At 36.3% G+C, this 23,741-nt stretch overlaps 1 protein-coding gene across 4 annotated transcripts in view; it reads left to right on the forward strand.

Moving 5' to 3' along the window:
• Positions 1-23,741, forward strand: part of MAPK8 (mitogen-activated protein kinase 8) — a 97,778-nt gene that overhangs the window by 20,280 nt on the left and 53,757 nt on the right. The gene's annotated exons all lie outside the window — the stretch shown is intronic.

The raw sequence follows: 23,741 nt of genomic DNA on the forward strand, positions 1-23,741 counted from the left end.
ACCAAAAACCCCATCTGTGTCAAGTATTTGAGGGCTAAGATTTATATAATTAATAATTTTGGGGAAAAATTATTAAAATTGTTATCTGGAGCCAGACTGGTTACTATAAAAAGAGAAAGGCCTCAAATTACCAATATCTAAAGTAAAAGAGGGACATGACAACATATCCTGCAGACAAAGGGAATATTATCAACAATATATACTAATAATTAAACAACTTAGATGGAATGGAAAAACTCTTTTTAAAGACATGCATTACCCAGATTGACACTACAAGAAAGCAGTGTATTTATTACAAAAAAATTGATTTTGTAATGAAAAAGTTTCACCTGGGCTCTTTGGCATCACAAAGGAACACTAATTCAATGGGGCCACTACTCCTAAAGCTGTGATTCTCCCAATTATTTAGTCTTGAAATGTCTTTATGTCTTTATGTTCTTAAAAATGATTGAGGATCTCAAAGAGATTGCCTTTATATGAACTATAGGTATCAAAGTTTACCTTATTAGAAACTAAAATTAACTTTAAGAAGTTTATTTACAAAATGATAAACCAATTACAAGTTAACATGAATAGCTTTCTTTTTAACATGAATAATGTTTTTGTGAAAAACAACTATTTTCCAGAAGAAAAATAGTATTTGTTATGAAATCACCGTCTTTTAGCCTCTGGAAAATGCCTGTACATTTGTGAATGAGATTGAAAAATATAAATGATTTGTATTTCTAGATTGACATTTGTGTCAGTGTCAAAACTTTAAAGTTGTAGTTTCCTTGTCTCGACTCGCGCAGTTTCAGAGAAGCCTGTGGTCATTTTTATCCCTGTTTCTATGTGAATTCTGGGAATTGTTCATCTTAACAGTTCCCTGTACCTCACTTGGGGAGTTTGCCTTGGGCATGTATAGATTAGTATTCAGCCAAAGACACAAGAGGACCCCATGGTGATTTCTGGAGTTCTTTCTGCTCTGAGTTATCTCCCTTCTTTCTACTCCACCCTCAAGATTCTAGATACCTTTGCCTTCCTGATGTGGCTTCTCAACTCAGTGAAGCTGCTGTGCTGTGTAGTGTGGCCTGTTCCACACAGTGGTCTGGAAGGGGCCCCCAGGCAGAACGGTAGGACAGTTAGAGGGTTTACTTAACTTTGTTTTCCTTTTCTTGGGAGGTTGCAGACCTAATCTCTGTCCAGTGTCTGATAACAGTGTTGTATTTTCTCTACTTTTTAGTTACTGAAAGTGGGTAAATCTGATGCTAGTACTCAAGCAAGCCAGACACAGAAATCAGCTTTATTAATATGTATTTTTAGAGCTGCTTTAAGAACTTTTTTTTTTTTTTTTTAACGTTTATTTTTGAGAGAGCACAAACAGAGGAGGGGCAGAGAGAGAGGGAGACACAGATCTGAAGCAGGCTTCAGGCTATGAGCTGTCAGCACAGAGCCCAACTCTGTGAGCTGTGAGCCCAACTCTCTGGGCTCGAGCTATGAGATCATGACCTGAGCCAATGTTAGGTGCTCAACCGACTGAACCACCCAGGCACCCCAAGAATGATTGTTTTAAAAGAACTGAATCATATTTAATATAAATATTTAATATTTATAAATATCCATGTTTAATATAAAATGGATAATACTGGACAATGAAATATTTTTTTCTTTAGGAAGCTCTAAATATCTGTTACCTGGGTTAAAACATACTACAGGTCCCCACCCCCCTAATCTGAAAGAACATTCCTATTTCACCTTTAGTATGCTAAAATGATGTTAAGCAGAGAAGCAATCGCCGTTAGTGTATTGGAACAATTTTTTGAGCATTCCCAGACCCCTAAATAACTTCTCTCAGGCTTTTCTGATACCTTAGGACACGGCTTGCTAGTAAATGCACAGAATAATTAAGCTAACGCACACATGCTCACAGGCAGAGTTCAAAGCTATGGTGGTTTGGTACTAAGATACTGAGTGTAGTTCCTGGGAAGGAGCTTGGCAGTGCACTCTTCCTGCTTGGAGTGTGCACTGCCTTTATAATGGCTTGCTGCAATAGGGGCACTTGTACCCCAATGTTTACAGCAGCACTCTCAACAATAGCCAAATTATGGAAAGAGCCTAAATGTCCATCAACTGATGAATGGGTAAAAAAATTGTGGTTTATATACACAATGGAGTATTACGTGGCAATGAGAAAGAATGCAGTATGGCCCTTTGTAGCAACGTGGATGGAACTGGAGAGTGTTATGCTAAGTGAAATAAGCCATACAGAGAAAGACAGATACCATATGGTTTCACTCTTATATGGATCCTGAGAAACTTAACAGAAACCCATAGGGGAGGGAAAGGGAAAAAAAAAAAAAAAAAGAGGTTAGAGTGGAAGAGAGCCAAAGCATAAGAGACTCTTAAAAACTGAGAACAAACTGAGGGTTGATGGGGGGTGGGAGGGGGGGGGGGTGGGTGATGGGTATTGAGGAGGGCACCTTTTGGGATGAGCACTGGGTGTTATATGGAAACCAATTTGACAATAAACTTCATATATTGAAAAAAAATAATGGCTTGCTGCAAAACAAGTGCTGAGTGCTATTTTTGTTTTTTGCCTCTTTTTTGTAAAAATGGAGATCATTGGATTTCTTTTGATTAGTGAAAACAGGTACTAATGTAGGTAGGTCTTTTCTAAAAGTGAATTGGCATAATGTAAACTTTAAAAAAGCATAGATACATGTAATAGCCTCAGTAACTAATTGTAAAAAGTGTAGGAGACTTCCAGGACACCCATATTTGAAGCAAAAAATTTCAGTTTTCATTTATTTATCAAATATTATTTGGTGTTTCCTAAATACCAAAGCAGACACTCTGCTTAGGCTTTCAGGATATAGAGTGAAGAAAATAAAATAAGCATTCCCTGACATCTTGGAGCTCATAGTCTAGTGGAGAATAGCATTAATCACAAAACTAAGTGAACAATTAGAACTCTGATAAATGCAGTAAAGAGAACTTGGTGTCATGGAAGCATATAAAGACACCCAGTTTAGATTGGAGAGTGAGGGAAAGCCCACCTGAGAAGTTTGCAGCTGAGCTGAAATCTGAGATTTGAAGGGTGTGCAGATGCTCCTCAATTGTGAGGGAAGGAAGTAGGTTGAGTAGAACTTGGACAGAGCAGTGTAGGCTGAGAGAATGCATATGCAGAAGCTATCAGGAGAGAGCCTTACATATTCCAAGGAATGAGGGAAGGCTAATATGGTGATTGAAAGGCAGAATATCATTTGCTGAGACAAGGAACACTGGAGGAAGGACCAGATTTAGTTTTTAGAAGAACCGGGTTTTGGTTGTTGAACTGGAGGTGCTTTTGGAACATCCAAATGGAAATATCATGTAGGCGGTTAGATTTGAAATCAGAAGAGAGATCAGAGTTGAAAATACGCATTTGGATTGTTGGATCAAGGTGGTGACAGCTGTGGATGTGGGGTGAAATTCATCATAGCAAAGGAATAGAAGTCCTAGCCTTTGAAGAATTTTTTTATTTTAATATCTAGGTAGAGAGAATGACTAGTTCTTAAAAGCCCAAGAAGAACTGATTTCAGCACACCAGGACAGTGAATTATTAGAGAAACTACAGTGTATTAGTTTTTTGTGGCTGATTTAACGAATCACCACAAGTTTAGTGGCTTGAACCAGTAGAAATTTATATTCTTTTATAGTTCTGGAGGTCACAAGTCTGAAATCAGTATTACTAGGCCAAAATCAAGGTGTTGACAGAGCCATGCTCCTTCTAGAGACTATTTCAGCTTCTGGTGGCTGCCAGTATTTCTTAATTGTGGCCATGCCACTTCAGTCACTGCCTCTTGTGGTCACATGGCCTCCCCCTTTCTATTTAATCTCCCTCTACCTTGTAAGGATATTTATGATGGCATTTAAGGTCTATCTGGATAATCTCATCATGAAATCTCATCTGCCAAAGGTTTACCCTGAGCTGTTTTTACCTACTCAACACTGATGACACCAAATGTGTGGGATTTTTCCTCATAGCAACCAATTCTCTGATTCTCTGGACACTACATGGGTATTCTACAATTCAATACTGAAAGTAACTACCAGAGTTAATGCAGACCCCACCGGTTGAAGGCCCAGTACTTCAAGATTGCCCACACTCCAGATGTCTGTTGTAAGTCTGGATCACCCCATAGTTCTGACTAAATGGCTGTAAAGTGGAGGTGGGGGGAGTCCCATAACCCCTCACCTCAGGTTTGATAATTTGCAAGAAATGACTCAGAGATTAGAGAAGCACTTTAGCAACTATTGCCGGATTATTGTAAAGCGTGCAACTCAGGAATAGCCAGGTGGAAGAAATGCATTGGACAAGTCACGGGATGAGGAGTTTGAAGAGTTTCCATGCCCTCTCCAAGCATGTCACCTCCCAAGTACTTTAATGTGTACACCAACCTGGAAGTTCTCCAAACCCCATTGTTCAGGATTTTACTATGTAGGCACGATTGATTAAATCATTGGACGTTGGTGATTTACTCACTCTCCAGCCACTCTTCCCCTCCTTGAAGGTCAGGGGATGGAGCTGAAAGTTCCAACCCTCTAATCATGCTTTGGTCTTCCTTGCAACCAGGACACATCTTGAAGTTACCTATGGCCCTTAGCTACCATCTAGCCATCCAGTTAGCATACAAAAGACACTGTTACCACTGCAGAGATTCCAAAGGTTTTATCTTAGGAGCTGTGTGCCAGGAATCAATACATTTTTTATTGTGTCACATTTAACAAATAAGATAACCTTCTCAGGTTCCAAGGATTAGGACCTGGTATCTTTGGGGAAGCATTTTTCAACCTTTCACACAGGAGAAGAGAATGCTTCAAGGATTCTGTTGATCAGCTATGTTAGGTCAAGTTAAATGTGAATTGACAATATTCTGTTGGTCGTCTCGGAGACCTCTTTGATGGAAGCAGAAGCCAGATTGGAGTGTTTTAAGGGTGTAGGGAGGCTGTTTAGTACCTAGAAGTTGCAAAACTTCTTGTTTGATAGCTTTTCTGTGAAGAGAGGGATGTTCTAGGATTTGGCAGGTTGAAGAGAAGGGAGAAATTTTGAAATGAATTTTGTAAAGAATGGGAAGTAATTTTAAAAACATTGTGCACTCATTGAGGTTTATCATGAAATGATAGTTGTATCCGTCATTTTGTGTTACTTTTTCTACTTGCACTTGAGTGTGAGTATGGAGAAAGCAGATATTTGGGTTCCTCTGGGCTTAGGATTTTGCAAAACAGGAATTTAAGGTATTCCTAAGAGTTTTTTTTTTTTTAACAGGATGGAACATGGAATTTAAGTTGGCCAAAAAAGCCCCAAACCAAAAAGAATATAGTAAGAGGAGGATAGATGGGGAGAAGAAAGTTAAGGTACTAGAAGACCATTTGAGTTCAAAGATTGCTTATTACGAGGGTGGTTTATCAGTAGGCTGCCAGGAGAAGAGATTATGGTTAGAGTGGTATACATGAACTATGTTTTCTACAAGTGGGTCAGTTTCAGATGATGACTAGATCCCAGATAGTGACCATGGGAAGAGTTAGCTAGGGTTAAGTAGAGAGATAGATTGTTGTAGATGAGGATGTCAGAAAACTGAAAGAACATAGTTTTGGACAGTGATCTCAGGGATGTTGATAATCTTTGAGGGTGATAGGGTTTAGGGTAAAGGGGAAGACTTTAACTAGGCATGAAACTCCTCAGTGAATGAGGGAGGTGCGAGGAAGGCTGGTAGATCACAGCAGTAAAGATGGGAATAGGTGTTGCAGCTGAAACATGAACTTTAAAGGAGCAAGTTTTTGTGTATATGTCTCCTAAGAGAGTTTGGGAATCATAGTAGTAGTGGGGAGCAAGCAAGATACCTATACCACCATTTGAGAAAGCATGGGTGGTGGTTTGAGACAAGACAGGGTTTCACTGAAAGCAAACAAAGCAAATGTTTGGAAAAAAGGTTGACAATATAGGGGAATTTGGAGCTGCAGATTTAGTGGCTTTATAGAAAGGTTTGGGAAGGTTAAGGAAGAGTGGAGGTCTTGGTCACAGGTCAGAGGTATAGAATTCCATGGAGATGATGGTGGGCATTTGGTTAGGCATTAAAAATAATTGGTTTTTGCTGAAATGAGAAAGGAGAGGCATTATGATTTTTTTCACCTTTTTCTTTGAGATGGTGGACACTGGGCCCAGTTCTCAAAATAATTGACTAAAATTGACCTAATGTGAAGGCTTCAGTTGATCTCAGTCTTAACTTGCTTCACAAGGCAAGTGTTTCAGCTTTTGTAGGCTTTTATTTCTACTGTTTCCAAGAGAAGGCAGTAGAGGTCAAGGAGCCAGAAGGGAAGGAGACAAAAGAAGGTGATGCTATCCATAAAAATATATGGAAATATGTGCTATAAATTTATTATTTACAAACCTGGATTATTTGATATGTGGGTTTGTAGTATTTTAATTCTAGAAAGATTACCCATTGAACATAGCACATGTGTATCTTCTGGTGTACCTCCAGTCACTTTCATTTAGTCAAGATACACTTAAGGAATGCAAGTTAAATAGTTGGTAATATAGAACAATGTCAGAGTAAACAATGATATTTTGACTCTAATTATGGGTTTCACCAGTGACCACAGATAATTTAAAAGCGACTATAGTTCATCACCTTTGAAAATATTACAAGGAAATATGGCCCAGATGAATTTTAGAAAGTTTAGGCTAAAAGATTTGCTTCTCTATATTCATTTTGTAAATTGCACATATTTTATGAGCTACTTTTGAGTTTACAGATTATGGTACTATTTATAACTTACTCTTTTCATTCCTAAAGAGCTCCCCCCATTTAAGATTTGCCAGATTGGCCATCTGCAGTTGTTTCCCACTAGTCATTAGTTTTTCATCATGTACTTAACCAAAACAGTTCTGTTCATTCCTGTGTTGGGGAGTTTCACAGCAGGCCACTGTTGGGTATCGTCTTCTTGGTGGCCATTGTCAGTGTACATTTCTAAACTGGTAGACTGTTTATTAGGATCTCATTGTTGATATATTTTCTAGCCTCATAATGCTGTAAGATTAATCTTCCTGATTAAATTCAAAATATACGTTATATAGCTTCTATGAACAAGGCAATGTGTTAATTACTTTGGAAAACTTTAAAAAAAAGTAACAAAAATTTTTCTACCCTCCAAATGTCTGCAGTCCATGGAGAGGTAGCATGTATGTAAATATACCCAAATTGTGTAGTTAAATTGCTATGAGACAGGTAAAGTTAAAATGCTGTAGAGTTCAGGAATTCTAGGTGATTGTGATATGATCGAGCTCTTTAGGAGTGAAAAGAGTAAGTTATTTTTTCCTCTCTGCCCACTGAAATCCAGATGGAGTCAGAAAACAAAAGGTTGGTAAATGCTTCCTAAAAGAAAATCACTTAAAGTGATGCTGGAAGGTTAAAGGTTAAAAATCATGAACTTTTTAAAAAAGATTATGAAGTTTTAAAGGAAAGTAAGAATAATAATATCAGATACGTTAGAATTTGAGGAATAGACATTAACAGAACAAAACGGGCCTTTTTTTATTGATAAATCATAGTGGAAGACTTTGACATCCTTATCTCTGAGAGTAAAATATACAGAGAATAAACAAGACCATAGGAAATAGTAGAGATTCAGATAAACTTGTCAGGGATTCCCAGTTTCATGGCTTGATCCAATATTTCTATGAATTCCCCACTTTATTTCCTTATGGTTGACTCACTCTTAACTATTGGGTGCCTTCTCAATTTGGCTTGTGAGTCAGCAAGTATACAAGCCTTGGCTCTTTTTTATATTCTGCTAGAAAACCAATCCTAAATATTTTGTGAAATAAGTGAAATTACCAAATATTTGTAGTGTCAAGGGGAAGTGTATGAATGAAATAAATCAGGATCATCTCTTTGAGTTCAAAATCTGATTTTTTTTAACACACACATGCACCCTACACACCAACACACACACACATGCACACACAATCTGCCCCTCTTTACCAAGCTTAACCCTGAAGAAAATATAAAAGTAAACTTAAAAGTGATGCAGTATAGACTTCTGCTTCCAGAAAGATGGAATAGGTACACTTTTCCCTGTTATTCCTAATAAGTACAGCTAAAACCCTAGACATTATGGATAAAACAAATGTAAGAGTCCTGAAAAGTTGAGAGAAGAAGGTAGATTGGCTTAGGACCTCAGGACCTAAATAACATGATGGTAAAAATCCTGGGTTTTCTTATTGCCTCATATATTCTAGAATGAGTGTGGAGAAGTTGGCAACCCTGAAATGTCGGGCACAGACCAATAAAACTCTGAGAAAAGTCTATCTTCTTTTTAACCAAGGACTAGAAAAGGAATAGCCTAGTGGGAGGAAAAACTTTTAGGCAGTAACTGCTCGGCTCCAGCCAAATACACAGGAAAGACCACCTTGATTAGCAAAAGCCAAGTAGAGACCTAGACTTCCACTCTTCTCGGGCATAACAAGGCAACCCCTCTCCAGTGGTGTCAGTGGTGGTAATGTGGGGAACAGTGACTGTACACTTTTCCTAGCTGGGGCAGTATTGAGGATCATGAGCTCCCACCTTCAAATAGCAAGGAGTTCCTCCTTCCCTCCCTGCCCACTTGTGGTCAAGAAAAACCTGATGAATAATCTGGACTACCACCCATGCCAGGCAGTAATGAGGCTGTATTCTTTCCTCATCAGAGCATTCTTAGAGAAAGCCTGCTATAACAATATTTAAAAAGATCCAGAGTCTCATAACATAATACCCCAAATATCCAGGTTTCAATTGAAAATATATCAAGAACCAGAAATGTTTTAATTCAAATTAGAAAAGACAATTAAGACATGCCAACATCAAGACAGGATTTTAAAGCAGCACCAAGAAAATGTTTCAACAAGCAATTGCAAACATATTGAAATAAATGAAAAAATAGAAATTCTCAACAAAGAGTAAGTGTCAGCAACTTTGATGAAATGAACTGACTGCTCAGAAAGCACAAGCTGCCACAGCTCACACAGTATGATATAATTTGAATAGCTCCATAACTGTTAAGAAATTTTGTAATTTTAAAGAAAATTTTAAGAAAATTTGTAATTTTAAAATGAAAACTAGACCCAGATAGTTTCACTGGAGAATTCTACCAAATGCTTGAAGAATGCATACTTTTTGTACACAGTCTCTGCCAGTAAGTATAAGATGAATGAACCCTTCCTAATTCATTTTATGAAACTAGTATTAACTTTGCCACCAAAATCAAAGACATTACCAAAAAAAACCCCACAAAACTGTACACCAGTATCGCTCTCATAAGAATAGGTGCAAAAAACCTTTAAACAAAATGTAAGTAAATATAATTCAGCAGTGTATAAAAAATTACACACTGGGACCAGGTGGACGTTATTCCAGGAATGCAAGGTTGGCTCAAGTGTTTGAAAATCAGCCAGTGTAATCACCCATATTAACAGGATAATGAAGAAAAGTCACATGATCATATCAGTTGTTGTAGAAAAAGCATTTGACAAAGTTGAATACCATTCACTACTAAAACCTTCAGAAAATTAAGAATAGAGGGAAACTTCTTCAAATTCATAAAGAACATATAAAGAAAGCATGCAGTTGATGTCATACTTGATTAAAGAAAGAATACCCTTATTATTGGAAATAATATGTCAAGGATGTCCATTTTTACTACTCTTATTCAGCATAGTGTTCGAAGTTTCAGGCAGCACAATAAGAAGGAAAAAAAGGGCATACATCCAGATTGGGAATGGAGAGAGGAAACTGTTCCTATTTGCCTGTGATATGATCACGTCTGTAGAAAATCCCAAATAATCTACAAAAAAACCCTGTAGAACTAACAAGTGAGTCCAGCAAGATCACAGGACACAAGATTAACATACAAAAAGCAGTTTCTGTACTCCAGCAATGAACATGTAGAAACTGAAAAAAAAAAAAAAACAAAAAAAACAAAAACAACAAAAAAAAAACCACTACTGGGGCACCTGGGTGGCTCAGTCAGTTGAGTGTCTGACTTTAGGTCATGATCTCATGGTTTGTGAGTTCAAGCCTGCATCAAGCTCTCTGCTGCACAGAGCCCACTTTGGATTCTCTGTCCCCCTGTCTACATCTCCCCTGTTCATGCTATCAAAAATAAATAAAAATATTTTAAAAATACCAATACCATTTGTAATTGCTTTAAAAAATGAAATACTTATATATGAAACTAACAAAATGTATAAAACTTGTATACTGAAAACTATAAGATGCTGATGAAAGAAATCTAAAATCTAAATTAATAGAGATACTTTGTTCATAGGTTGGAAGACTCAACAAAGTACTGAAGTCTGTTTTCCCAAAATGGCTATGCAAGTTTAACAAAAGCCCTGTCAGAATCTCAGCAAAGTATTTTTGTGGGTATGGACAAAATCATCCTAAAATTTATATGGAAAGGCAAAGGAAGTAGAGTAGCTAAAACAACTTTGAAAAAGGAAGAATAAAATGGGAAGAGTTACTGTACATGATTTCAAGACTTATTATGTAGCTAGAATAATCATGACTGTTTGGTAGTGTCAGACAGACCTATAGGTCACTGGGACAGACTAGAAACAAATCCACATAAGTAAGGTCAATTTATTTTTGGTAGATGTGTAAAAGAGAATGGAGGAAGGATAGTCTTGACAACAAATGGTGCTGGCACAACGGAGTATACATTTGGTGCTGGCAACCAAATGAACTTTAACCTAAACCTCATACATGACGCAAAAATTAACTCAAAATAGATAATAGATTTAAATGTAAATCCTGCAGCCATAAATCTTCAAAAAGGAAACACAGGAAAATCTCTGAGACTTAGGACTTGGTGAAGGGTTCCTAGACATGACCCCAAAAACACAATTCATATAAGAAAAAAAAATCAAAAAAATTAAAAATATTTGCTCCATGAACGACCATGTTAAAAAGATGAAAAGACAGACTACGTAGCGGGAGAAAATGTTAGCAGCCCACCTATGTGACAAAGCACTCATAACTGAAATAAGTAAAAAATTCTTAAATCCCAATAGTAAAAAAGCAGTCCAGTTAGAAAGTGGGCAGAAGATGTGAAGAAACATTGTAATGAAGAGGATATATGGGTGGCAAATAGCATATAAAAAGATGTTCAGTACTACCAGCCATCAGCAAAATACAAATTAAGATTATGAGATATATCTACCCAACCAACAGAACCATTAAAGTAAAAAGTAACATGTATGTTGACATAAAGAGTAGCAACTAAAAGAAATAGAAGGAATAACTTTGACATATAGGGTAGGGAATTGAATAAGGAAGAGTATGAAATCCTAAGAAAGAAAGAAACAGGCAAAAACAATTTACAGAATAAGCAGAAAACAAAATGATGGACATAAATCCTACTATATTTGTAAACCATGTTAAATATAAAATGGGCTAAGTCTCAATTTAGGACTGGATTTTGAAATTTTTACTATACAGTCTACAAAATAAAGTTGACAGTAAAAGGGTGGAAAGGATACATTGTGCAAATACTAGTACATATTTTTAAGTGGAAAAGCTTTACTAGAGATAAATTGGGTTGTTTCACATTAATAAAAGATACAGTTTAATACAAAAATTAATTCTAAATGTTAGATACCTCATACTGTGACCCCCAAAATATGTAAAGCAAAAAAAATGCAGAAATAATACAAGAAGGAAAAAAAGACATAAGCATAATTTTGAGAGTTTTCAGCTTTCTCTCATTGACTGATAAAACGAGCAGACAGAATATTGACATAAAACCTTATAGCATCTTTTTAGCTATTGCATGTCTGTAGAATTTGTAGTCACATCCCTTTTTTTTCCACCACTCTTATTAAGGGGAGCTTGTGCTGCCTTTTGCTCAGTCTTGCCAGAAATTCATCAATTTTTGTTAGTCTTTTTTAAAATTTCTCAATTTTTAAAATACACATAAAATTTACCATTGGTCACGTTTACTATATTTACAGTGTTGCACAACTGTATACTCTAGTATACACTACTGTATAGTTCCCAAACATTTCACTACTCCAGAAGGGGACCCTGTACGCATTAAGTAGTCGCTTCTTCCCCAACTCCAGCCCCTGGCAACTTCGTATCTACTTATTGTCTCTATGGATTTGCCTGTTCTCAATATTTCTTATAAATGGAGTCATACAATATGTGGCCATTTATGTCTGGCTTCTTTTATTACCAGTGTTTTTCAGTTCAGATCACTCATGTTGTAGCATGTATCATCACTACTTTCTTCCTTTGTATGTCCGAATAACATTCTATTGTATATATGTACCACATCTGGTTTGTTCATTCATCAGTTGATAGACATTTGGGTTGTTTCTACCTTTGGTAATTGTGACTAGTACTGCCATGAATATTTGGGTAGAAGGACCTATTTTCATTTCTTTTGCATTTATGCCCAGGAGGGGAATTGCTGGGCCATATGTTAATTAATTCTATGTTTAACTTATTGAAGCACCCACCAAACTGTTTTCCACAGCATTTGCACCATTTTACATTTTTGCTAGCCATATACAAGGGCTAAAATTTCTCCACATCTCACCAGTGCTTGTTATCGTCTGTGTTTTTGTTATAGCCATCCTAGTGGATATGAAGTGCTATCTCGGGGTTTTGATTTGAGTTTGCCTGATGGCCAGTCATGTTGAATATCTTTTCGTGTGCTTACTGACCATTTGTATTTAATCTTGGGAGAAATGTTTTTGCCCATTATTTATTTATTTATTTATTTATTTATTTTAAGGTTTATTTATTTATTTTGAGAGAGCGAGAAAGTGTGAATCAGGGAGGGGCAGAGAGTGGGAGAGAGAATCCCAAGCTGGCTCCACACTGTCAGCGCAGAGCCCAACATGGGCTTGAACCCACCAACTGTGAGATCATGACCTGAGCCGAAGCTGGTTAACCGACTGAGGCAATTGTCTTTTTGTTACTGAATTGTACGAGTTCTTTATATATTCTGAATTCTGGACCTTCGTCAGATAATATGAGTTGCAAATATTTTCTCTTATTCTGTGGGTTGCCTTTCACTTTCTTGATAATGTCCTTTGATGTACAAAGTTTTTAATTTTTGTGAGGTCCGTCCAATTCATCCGTTTTTTTTCTTTTGTTTAGTGTGGTTTTGGGGACATATCTAAAAAATCATTGCCAAATCCATGGTTAAGATTTACTCCTCAGTTTTTCAGGAGTTTTGGCTTTTGTATTTAGGTCTCTGATACATTTTGAGCTAATTTTTTAATATGGTATAGATAAGGGTTTCATTCCTTTCCATGTTGTTATCTAGCTGTCTAGCACTGTTTGTTGAAGAGACTATTAGTGCATAGAATTATCTTGGCGTTTTGTTGAAAATCAGTTGACCATTGGTGTGTGTGTATTTCTGGACTCTATGATCTACTTGTCAGTCCTTACTCTAATACCATACTGTTTTGATTACTACAGTTTTGTGGTAAATTTTGAAATCAGAACGTGTGAATCTCCCAACTTAGTGTTTCATAAAAAAATTCAGCTTTTTGCTGATCCCTGTAATGTTTGTTTCATTAATTTGTGCTTTCATCTTCATTATTTTCTTCCTTTTACTGTACTTCTTGGACTTATTTTGATACTCTTCTTCTAACTTTCTTGGGTTCACATTTGGCTTATTAATTTTTACTTTTCTTAAGTGTGAATTTCCTTCCATCATTATACTGCATAACTTTATCCCTCAAGTTTTAATGTTTTTTTTTTTTTCATTAATTCAGTTCCAGGTGTCACTTTCAGTAGTTTTCTGTTTATACTTTACTGTTCCATTAAGGTAATTTTAGTTTTATCATTAAAAAAAAACCCTGTTACACGAGCTTTAAAGAAATGTAAACTAAAACTACATGAGATACTATTAGTTTACATTAAAAATTTTGTCAATTCCAAGAGTTGGTGTTAACCATTTTGGAAAATAATTTGGTATCACCTAGTAAAGCTGAACATGTGCTTATCCTATGACCCAGCAGCTCAACTCTTAGGTAAATACCCTAGAAAGAGCATAAGCAAATGTGTATGGGGGATATCTACAAGAATGTTCAAAGCAGTGTTTTTCATTACAGCCCAAAATGGGAAACAACCTAAATCTCCATCGTAGTAAATTGGATAAATTGTGGTGTGTTCATGTAGTGGAATACCATTCTACAGGGACAATGAACTACAGGTACACAAACACATGCACTCTCTCTCCCTCTCCCTCTCTCTGTCTCTGTCTCTCACATATCATAGTTATAAAATCAAATGAAAGAAGAAAAAACAATATGTTTGACTGTGATTTCTTTTATATGAAGTTCAGTAAGAGGCAAAACTGAAAAATATGACTGGGATAAATGACTAGATTGTGAAGCTATAAAGAAAAGCAAGGGAAAGATTCTCCAAACTTGGATAAATGGTTACCTCTTGTGGATGGCAGAGATGGCATTGGGGAGGAATTTCAAGGGACTGGCAATGAGTGGTGGTTACACTGATGTACATACACTTTATTCTTTAAGTGTGTGTATATATGTAATACACTTTTGATAAGTGATAGATTTTACAAGATGAATTCTTTCTACATTTATGCACCAGTAAATCTATATTGATGAAATGGTTGATTTTTTTTTTTTAGAACATATAAATAACCAAAATGAGATCAGAAGAAGTGAAAGACTTGAACTGATCAATATGAAAATGATATCAAGCTGGCTACTTTTATATGTGAAATGGGAACCTGACCCACTTTTTAGAGCAGTCTGCTTTTGTATTTCCCTAACTCTCTTAGACACTACTACCTGATCAGATTACTAAAATCTCAAAAATGTCATTTCTAAAACCAATTTTTTCATCTTTCTGCTTTTCTGGTGTTGCCAGCCTCTTTATTTATTTTCGTTGACTGCCCTTATTTGACTTCTGATCACCACTGAACTTACTTTACAATGTTTTCATTTTATTCACTTTCCCAAGCTTTCCCCCTCTGTTCCCAATCTCTTACTGTTACCCAGGACCTTATGTTGTTTTCAGTGCCAAAACAAGCCACTGAACATGAATCCTTTCAACTTCCACCTAGGCTTAAATGTTTCCGTATTGCATATAGAATAATGCTTACCCTTTTCAAAAAGGAAATGTATTAGAGATATCACCTCTCTCCTTTTTATCTCCTTTTCAGTTTTCAAGCCACTCCACTCTGCTGACATTGCTCTCTCATACTTCTCCACGTTTTCCTTCTTACCCTGATTGCTGTTGTCGTTTCTTCCTTACTCCTTCCCTCTCTCCCATTCTCCTTTACTTTCTTCCTTAACTTTCTCTTCAAACAAAAAACAAACAAAACCCTTGTAAGTCTTTCCCAAGGAGCACTTCTTAGCTTGCATTTTTCATCTTACCAATTCATATGTAAAACAATATGTTACATGACATAATTGTGTTTTCTACTTGGGTTAGTAATAACCAGTACATTTCCTGGCACACACATTAGATTGTCTTCAATTCTAGTAGCCTCTTCCTCATGCCTATATATTCAGCTGGTTAACAAAAAACCCTATTGATTTTCTTTCTAGTACTCTTTAAGTCTTCACTCATTTCCATTGACCTGGCCAGGTTCATTTGCCTTTCATAAAAGCCCTTAGATGGTTCTCCAAGGTCTGCAGTGCAAAAATAAACTCATCCCACCTTTCTAGTCTTATTTCCAGCTATAGATCCTTCATGAGGCTTGTATGCCCCACAAAACGGACTATTTTTTACTCTTTCTTTACAGTTGCTGGTTTCGCCTCCCCCCCCCCCTTTTTTTGGTCTTTTGCCTCTTTTTATAATTTATTCTCTTTACCCACATACCCATCCCCTCCACCTCCTCTCCCTCCCTGCCTAAATCTCAGAAAGAATGATACATAAGTAAAAGTTGTCTTTTTTCAGGCTAAATTCTTAGCTTCAAAGATTTATGTAGCACTGTATTTGTATCTTTTCTGACTCTTGTTTTTCTGTTTTGCATTAAAATGAACTTGAGTTGGTGTCTTATTCCTACTAACTAGTGTTTCTGCATCTTGGGGTCAGGCAGTCATCTTTACTCTTTGGAGCTTGGAACACAGTTTCCATTGTTAAATGTGAGTTAATTGGAAAAAACTTCAAACCAAAAAAAACCCCCACATTTTCTTTTAATTAACCTCCGGGGGGGGGGGGGGCACCTAAAAACCCATTAAAGTTTAGAGTTAAAATCTTGCCTCTTATTCCAAATTTAATTGCCCAGTATCAACACTGTTCAAGTAATTTGTGGCTTCTGAATCTTTTACATTTTCACATTCTGACTTTTAGAAGCAGTGCTGTTGATTTGAGTACTTGGGAGAGTTTAATCCTCTTGTCCTTCCTGGGGCCTGGAGTTTATTAAGTCTTAGACATTTTCCTAGGGCCTCCTGCTCTGCTAGGCGGTGCAGGGAGTGAGTGCCAGGAGATCCTAAGTGAGCTGGGGTCCTCATAACCCTAATAGCATGGGAATCCTCAGGCAGAAAGGTGGCATCATCTGTTACTCTGTTCCCAGTTCCCCCCCCCCCTTTTTTTTTCAACCAGAGGCTGCCATCTTGTTTCTACTGCCTATAGCCTTTCCACAGACCTTTGTAGCTGGAGGAAATCTTTCTTATTTTATCTTTTACATACTTGCATGTATTCTGATGGTATGGTTTTAAGAAAAATTCAAGGATGAGTGTTTGTCTCTGTTAATCATCTGTATCCATAAAATCTGAATGACATCCAGATAAACTTGTTACCCCTTTAATTCTCTTCATCTTTCTTCAGTACCTACTTCTTAGTTCTCTACTTTCTTTTCTAGATTGTCATTTACTGTTCCCCAAAACATACACCTTATTGTTTTCTTCATAGAAGAGAATTGGGACAGTAGGCATTTTTCTTACAGAAATAAACTTATTTTTTCTCATATCCACTAGATGGCTCAGGCGTACCACTTTGGCAGCACATACTGATGTTTGCCTGCTACGCCTGTGATTTCCGTTTTCTGAATACTGCTTGCTTTTAAGGTGTCTGGATGGGCTCTTATCTGGACCAGTTATTCCAGTGCTTTACTTATACCTAATTGCAAATTCCTCACATTTTCTGATTATTTAGAAACATCTGAGAAGTAGCTGAAGTGTCCTTCATATAAAAGTAAAGAAGGTAAAGTATATTTTACAATTCTTAGAAGATTTTATATTTTACTTTGAAGAGCTGTTCTGGACCTCAGTTCACTTGCCAACAGTCTGTATATAGATTCCCTCAAACTAGGCACACAGTTGGTAACTCATCCTTTTCTTCCTGACTCATAGTCTTCTGAGGCATTTTGCAGAATATGGTGGTACTTTATAAGGTTTTGAGGCACATTAGGAATATTTGCTTCAGTGCAGTGGTAATATTTATTGAGTGTTATGTGTTTGGCACTGTACTAGGCAGTGAGGGGGAAATACCAGATGAATAAACAGGAAATGTTTATCAATAAGAAGCCCATTGCATTAGTTTTTTTTCCTTGAGTTTCTGAAGCCAAGTAAGGTAGAATGAAATAGCTGAAGGAAGTTGTGTTTGTAATCAGTCATGTGTATATCATGAGGAGAATTTTATCTTGTTTTGACATTGTCTGTGTTGATATTGTAGAAGATTTTTAAAAACTATTTTTTTTTAGAAATATTTTATGTTCATGGTTAGTTTTAGTTGTTAAGTGGAAAGGAAAGGGAACTAAGATTGGTTGGATGCTTATCATGTTCCAGTTTCTTATTTAAAAAAAATTTTTTTAAACGTTTTATTTATTTTTGAGAGAGAGAGAGAGAGAGACAGAGCACGAGTGGGGAAGGGGCAGAAAGGGAGACAGAATCCAGAGCAGGCTCCAGGCTCTGAGCTGTCAGCACAGAGCCCTACACGGGAGCCCTACACGGGGCTTGAACCCACAAACTGTGAGATCATGACCTGAGCCAAAGTCAGAGACTTAACCGTCTGAGCTACCCAGGCGCTCCTCCAGTTTCTTATTTAATGTACAGTATTTAATTTGATTATTTCCCAGTAGCCTGGAAGATAAGTACAAATATCTCCATTTTACAGATGTAGAAACAGAGGAATCAACTGGGTTAAGTAAATTGCCCAGGATCAAACAACTAGTAAATGGAGAGGCAAAATTTGGATCCATGCCAGACCTACTTCAGGGCTTTTGTTCTTTCTAGGCATCTGTGTTGTCTCCTGGAATAATGGTCCTTGTGCCTCCGGAAAGGGAACCTGGGACTCTGGCATGTCAAGGGTTGCTTTTATTCTTTTGACCAAGAGAAAGCTATTATTTCCTGAAATATCAGAACCAATTTTAGTGTTTAACTGGTTAGATCCTTCCATAGTTTGACAGAAAGGGAGATACTCCAGTGGATTGATGGCCTTTGACAGTTGATCTTTTAGCCACCTTTGATGTTATAATAAAGAAGTGTTTGGGAAACTAGAGCAATCACTCATACTATCTTTGACATAATCTTATAATGATAGTAAACTTTGTGTAAAAAGTGATTTATCCAGAGAAATTGTACCTAACCTTATTTTTCAGGTATTGTATATGTATATATTTAGTACCCATGGTAATAACTACGAATTGATTCCATTCAGTTTGAAATGATACGATTTAAAAGAAAATGACAAGTGACTGAAATAAAAATACACAACATATTAACAGTATTGTAACTAGATAACAGGTTGTTTCTTTTCACAAAACTCCCTTGTATTCTCCATTCTTTAAGGGTCATGTAGCTGTGTAAAACAGGAAATATAGTCATTGTCTAAGGTTCTTAAGTAAACAAGACTGAAATAAAGTAAAACAAACTAAAAAAAAATTACATAAAACAGGTATTTAATTTCTCTATGGTTGTGGTATCATTTTTCTTGGTTCTGTAGTCTTCGTCCTTTTCCACTTATTAGTAAACAGTCGTTAGGTACATATCCTTCAGAGTTTTCAAAGTTGATATTGTACCTTCACAACTATGAAAACAAAAATAACTCCTGACTTGAACACATTGATGTTATTTTATGTCATCAAATTGCAGTTAAACAATGTCATCCCATGACCATGAGTAATTTATACTCTGTCACCTTGTAAATTACCCTACACACTGCTTACATTGAGATTTTTATTCCTTTTGATGTATTATTGGGCATTGACAGTTACTGTATTTATAAAATGTTGCATTGTATGGAAATTCCAAAGCATTGCTAACTCTTGATAACCAAGATAATGATAAGCTAAAGAGAGTCTTAATTCTATCTTTCAAGGGGAATGTATAATTATCTGTCTATAACGAAACTTTGGCAAAGTTAGAGCTGAGCCAGAGTCAGATGCTTAAGACTCAGCCACCCAGGTGCCTTGGCAAAGGTGTTTTAAAAAGTGTGTGGAATTTCTAGCCATTTTATTATCGATAGCTATGTATCTGAGTTATTTTTTAGATATAAGGAAGGAATTCTAAGTTGTCAAGGAATGTGCATGTTCAGTGAGTTACAGTGGTGGAATGACAATTGGATAACAATTGTATCTTGCTGAATCAACTTACTCTAAATCTTAATTGCATATTTTATTGTTTAGTCTCTTCCTGATTCAAGGAGAAGTCACAATAGGTAGAATTTAATAGCTAGCATGTTCTACTTCATATCTTGTAGAATGTTCTTGGCAAGTAAAGTCCACAAGAAATAAAAAATAAAATGAGAATTCTTACAGACTACAGTTTATCTAATCTGTTTTCCATAATTTGAAGTGTCTATGTCTTGTGTAATAAGAGAACCCTAGGTATAGTCAAATATTTAACCCATTATAACGTATTGTTAGTTGGAAATGAACGGATTTTTTTAAATGAATATTTTTAATGTATATTTTATATCCCTGTGTCTTGTAAATGTCATTGGTTTGCTATTTTGACTTTTTTGATTGTGGTCCATAACCAATATCTGGTCCATAAAAACATCACAAAAATACAGATACAGTATACACTGTGTGTGTGTGAAAGTAAAAGTTTCACAATTATTAACACATGAGCTTCTCTCTCTGATACTCTGTTCTCTTCTGTTTCATTTGAAAAATCTAATCAAAATTGATTTCATGATCCATCAGTGGGTTGGGACACATAGTTGGGGAAAAAAATGCCATATAGGATTGAAAAGTAAATTTTTCGCCCTAAGTATTGGCAGCTAACTATTCTGAAGCAGCTAGGATATTTGGAAAGCTTTCTTACTGCACTTTAATGGCTGGCTTCAAAAAAAAAAAATCTTGCTTTCTTGAATCCTCTCTGCTGTGTAATCACAAATGTTATTTCACTTTGTTTTTCTGGATGTGAATATTTAACTGAGTGACAGAAGGTGTTAAAACCAAAAAAATCTTACTTTCTTGACTCATCCCTGCTGCATAATCACAAATGTTATTTCACTTTGTTTTTCTGGACTTGAATATTTAACTGAATGATTAGAAGGTGTTAAACCAAGAACCATCTGAGATACCAAGCCCACAAAGGAAAATTTAATATTGACTGAAATACCCTTGTTAATTGTATACTTTTACAATTAAGACATTTTAGTTAATACAAAGTAAGTTTCAAGTTAGTTTTTTAAAGGGATGTCATTAACCAGGACAAAACAACAACCCTTGGTAACGAAAACATTTTAAACATGAAAAGTCTATGTTGTAGACAAATAGAATTTTATTACTAATAAGTAGTCATTATCATATTCGGGAGCATTAATAACTCATTCAAATCATTTACATTGAATTGCTTTACATGTTTTATCTTTGCATAACCAAGAAACTTGACATTTTTTGTTGACATAAAATTTTACAGTTGGATATATAGGTAACTTTTAGTACAGTATAAAAAATACTAATACTAAGTGTCATGAAAGGTATAGATAAAATTCAGATGACAAGTACCATTTTCTGGCCTTATGTGATGGCTTATATTTAAACACTTGGAAATGATGGAGAAAGGTGTTTCACAGAAGAGAACAGAGACGTAAAGGCAGAAAAGTTGGATACGTTCAAGAAATAAAAAGAAGTACAGTTGAACAGGCTTTGTTCTAGAGGTAGTTTTTAAGCAGAGGAGAGAATTGACATTTTTTAATACCTAGTTGTTATAGGAGATAGGATGGATTTCAACGGGGTGAAATTAGGCGGAGAGATTAAAAAATTCATTGAAATAGTTTAGAGAAGAAGAAATGAGATTGAATAGGATAGTGTCTACAGAAATAAAGAATTTATCCAAGATACCAGAGGAAAATCAACATGATTTGTCAACTCGTTAGATTAATTTATTCATAAGTATTAGATTAATTTATTCATAAGTATTAGATTAATTTATTCATAAGTATTTAGGTATCTGCTGTGCGATTCTGAGAACACAACTGTGAACAAAACAAATGCTATTTGTCCTTACAGGGTTTTTATTAGTCCAATGGGAAGCCCAAACATTTACAAATACAGTAATACATATGCTGCCATAGAGGAAAGCTACTGTGCCCCGAGAGTGACTGCACTGGCCACTAAACTCAGAAACCTTACTGTTGTGTACGTCTTGACCAGGGAAAGTGAGTGGGGAGAAGTACGTTGCAGGTAAAAAGAAACCATGTGTCACCTTGTAGGTGAGAGAGATTGTGGTACATTGTGGAACTAAAATAAATTAATTGTGGCTGTATGCTGGACGCTGGGGAGGCCAGGGCTAAATCATCCATAGCCCTGAAAACCCTCATGAAAGGTTTGGGCTTTGTCCTATGAGCAGAAGGAAACCAAGGTATGATTTTAAGCAAAGGAGATGCCGGATCAAATTTGCATGTTAGAAGGATTATTTTTGTTAAGGATGCTTTAGTTTTAAGTAAGAAACTTTGGCAAAACACAAAGTGACCTAGAGACATTCAGCGTATGCAAGGGTAAGGAAGTACAGCACACCTCAAAAAGGTCTGGAACCCAAAACACGTCCTGAATTAGTATCAGGTGCTCTTGCTTTCCTTCTCCCTCACCTTCACCGCAAGGTGTCTTGTCTCTAGCTTCTGTTTTATTGTCTTTTTTTTCTGTACTGGCTTCTCGGTTTCTTTTACCTACAAAGCTAACCCACAGCCTCTTAGTTTTTCTCCCAGTTCCAGATTGCGTAGAGAAAATCCAATTGGCTCATTAAGTCAGTTGTTTCCCCTAGGTATAATCAGCTATGGCCAGGAGAGCATACAGCAGAAGCATAACTGCTTCAAAGCCCACCCCTCTCATAATTAGAGGGGTGTAGTGAGTTATGGGCTGGGCAGATTTCTCGGAATTAATCAAATTTAGAAGATCAGTCTGACAGTAGAATGAAGAATTGAGGGCAGGGAGACTAGAGGTCTTCTTTAGGAGAATACAATAATTCAGACAATAGATGTTGGCCAGAGTTGGAGTGGTGAGTTCAAAGAGAATAAATTTGTGGTAAAAAGATTGAATCTCTAGAACTGTATGGTAAATTGGATATGGGAGGATAAAGAGTCAAGGATAATGTCTGTGTTTCTGACTTGAATACCTGAGTTCACCATGATAGCACCCAGAGCTAGAAAGAACATAGAAATAGGTTTGGTGGGATTGAAGGAGATGGAATGAATTCTTCCTTATTGTCCATTCAGAGCTTGAGGTAGCTTTGAGACATCTAAATGGAGATGTTTAATAGACCATTGAATATATGCATCTAGGGCAGAGGAAAAAGCTCAGTGGTAGTTAAATATTTGAAAGCTAGTTTTAAGTATTAACTGAAGCCATGAGAATGGATAAGATGGCCCTGGGAGAGATAATAATAGAAGAAAGCCAGGACTGTGCTGAAGACAATCCTATTTGAGGGCTGGCAGGGAAAAGGAGTTTGTAAGGGAAGACTGATAAGTGAGAAAAATCAGAAAACGCAATGTTTTTAGGAACCCAAGGAAAGAGGAGAATGTGGTGAACAGTGCCAGATTCTGCTGAGTAAAATTAGGTTGACTTGCAGAGCAAGGAGTTTGTTGATCACCTTGGTGAATGAGTTTAATGGAAGTGGTGAAAATGGAAGCAGAAGGTTGAGAACTCTCTGAGGGGTAGAGATCAAAATAGCAAATAGTGCTTGAGAAATTTGAATGGAAGGAGAGAGAGGGGCCTATGGCTAGAGATTGCTTTTGATGGTGAAATAGAGTTTTTTAAGCGTGTGTATGTATTTTTTTTAAATAGTAGGGCCTTATTCATTATTGAGTGCTAGGAGAAAGAGTGATGATTATTTGAGCAATAGTAGTTATTCAGAGCACTGTTAACATTGTAATAACGAAGGATGAAGCAAAAGTAAATATATGGATATTAGTTCGGCAAGAGATTTTCTGACTTTGGTTTTCTCTAGGAAGAGATTGTTATTATCTGCAAGTAAGGTAAGGTTGAAGATTTAAAGAGCAGGGGGACTATTTGAAATAGATTCTGTTGACCCTTGAATAATGTGGGGGTTAGGGGTGCCAGCCTTCATGCAGTGGAAAATCTGCATCTAACTTTTGACTTCTCCAGAACTTAACTATTTACAGCCTGCTATTGATGGGAAGTTTTACTGATAACATGAATAGTTGATTAATGCATATTATGTATATGTATCATATACTGTATTCTTACAATAAAGTACGCTAGAGAAAAGAAAATGTTACTAAGAAAAATGCTATTTAGAAAATCAGAAGAAAGAGAAAATAGATTTATATAATACTGTG

The sequence above is a fragment of the Panthera pardus genome, unplaced genomic scaffold, assembly GCF_024362965.1.
Source record: "Panthera pardus isolate Hobbes unplaced genomic scaffold, ASM2436296v1 HiC_scaffold_22, whole genome shotgun sequence".
Lineage (NCBI taxonomy): Eukaryota > Metazoa > Chordata > Mammalia > Carnivora > Felidae > Panthera > Panthera pardus.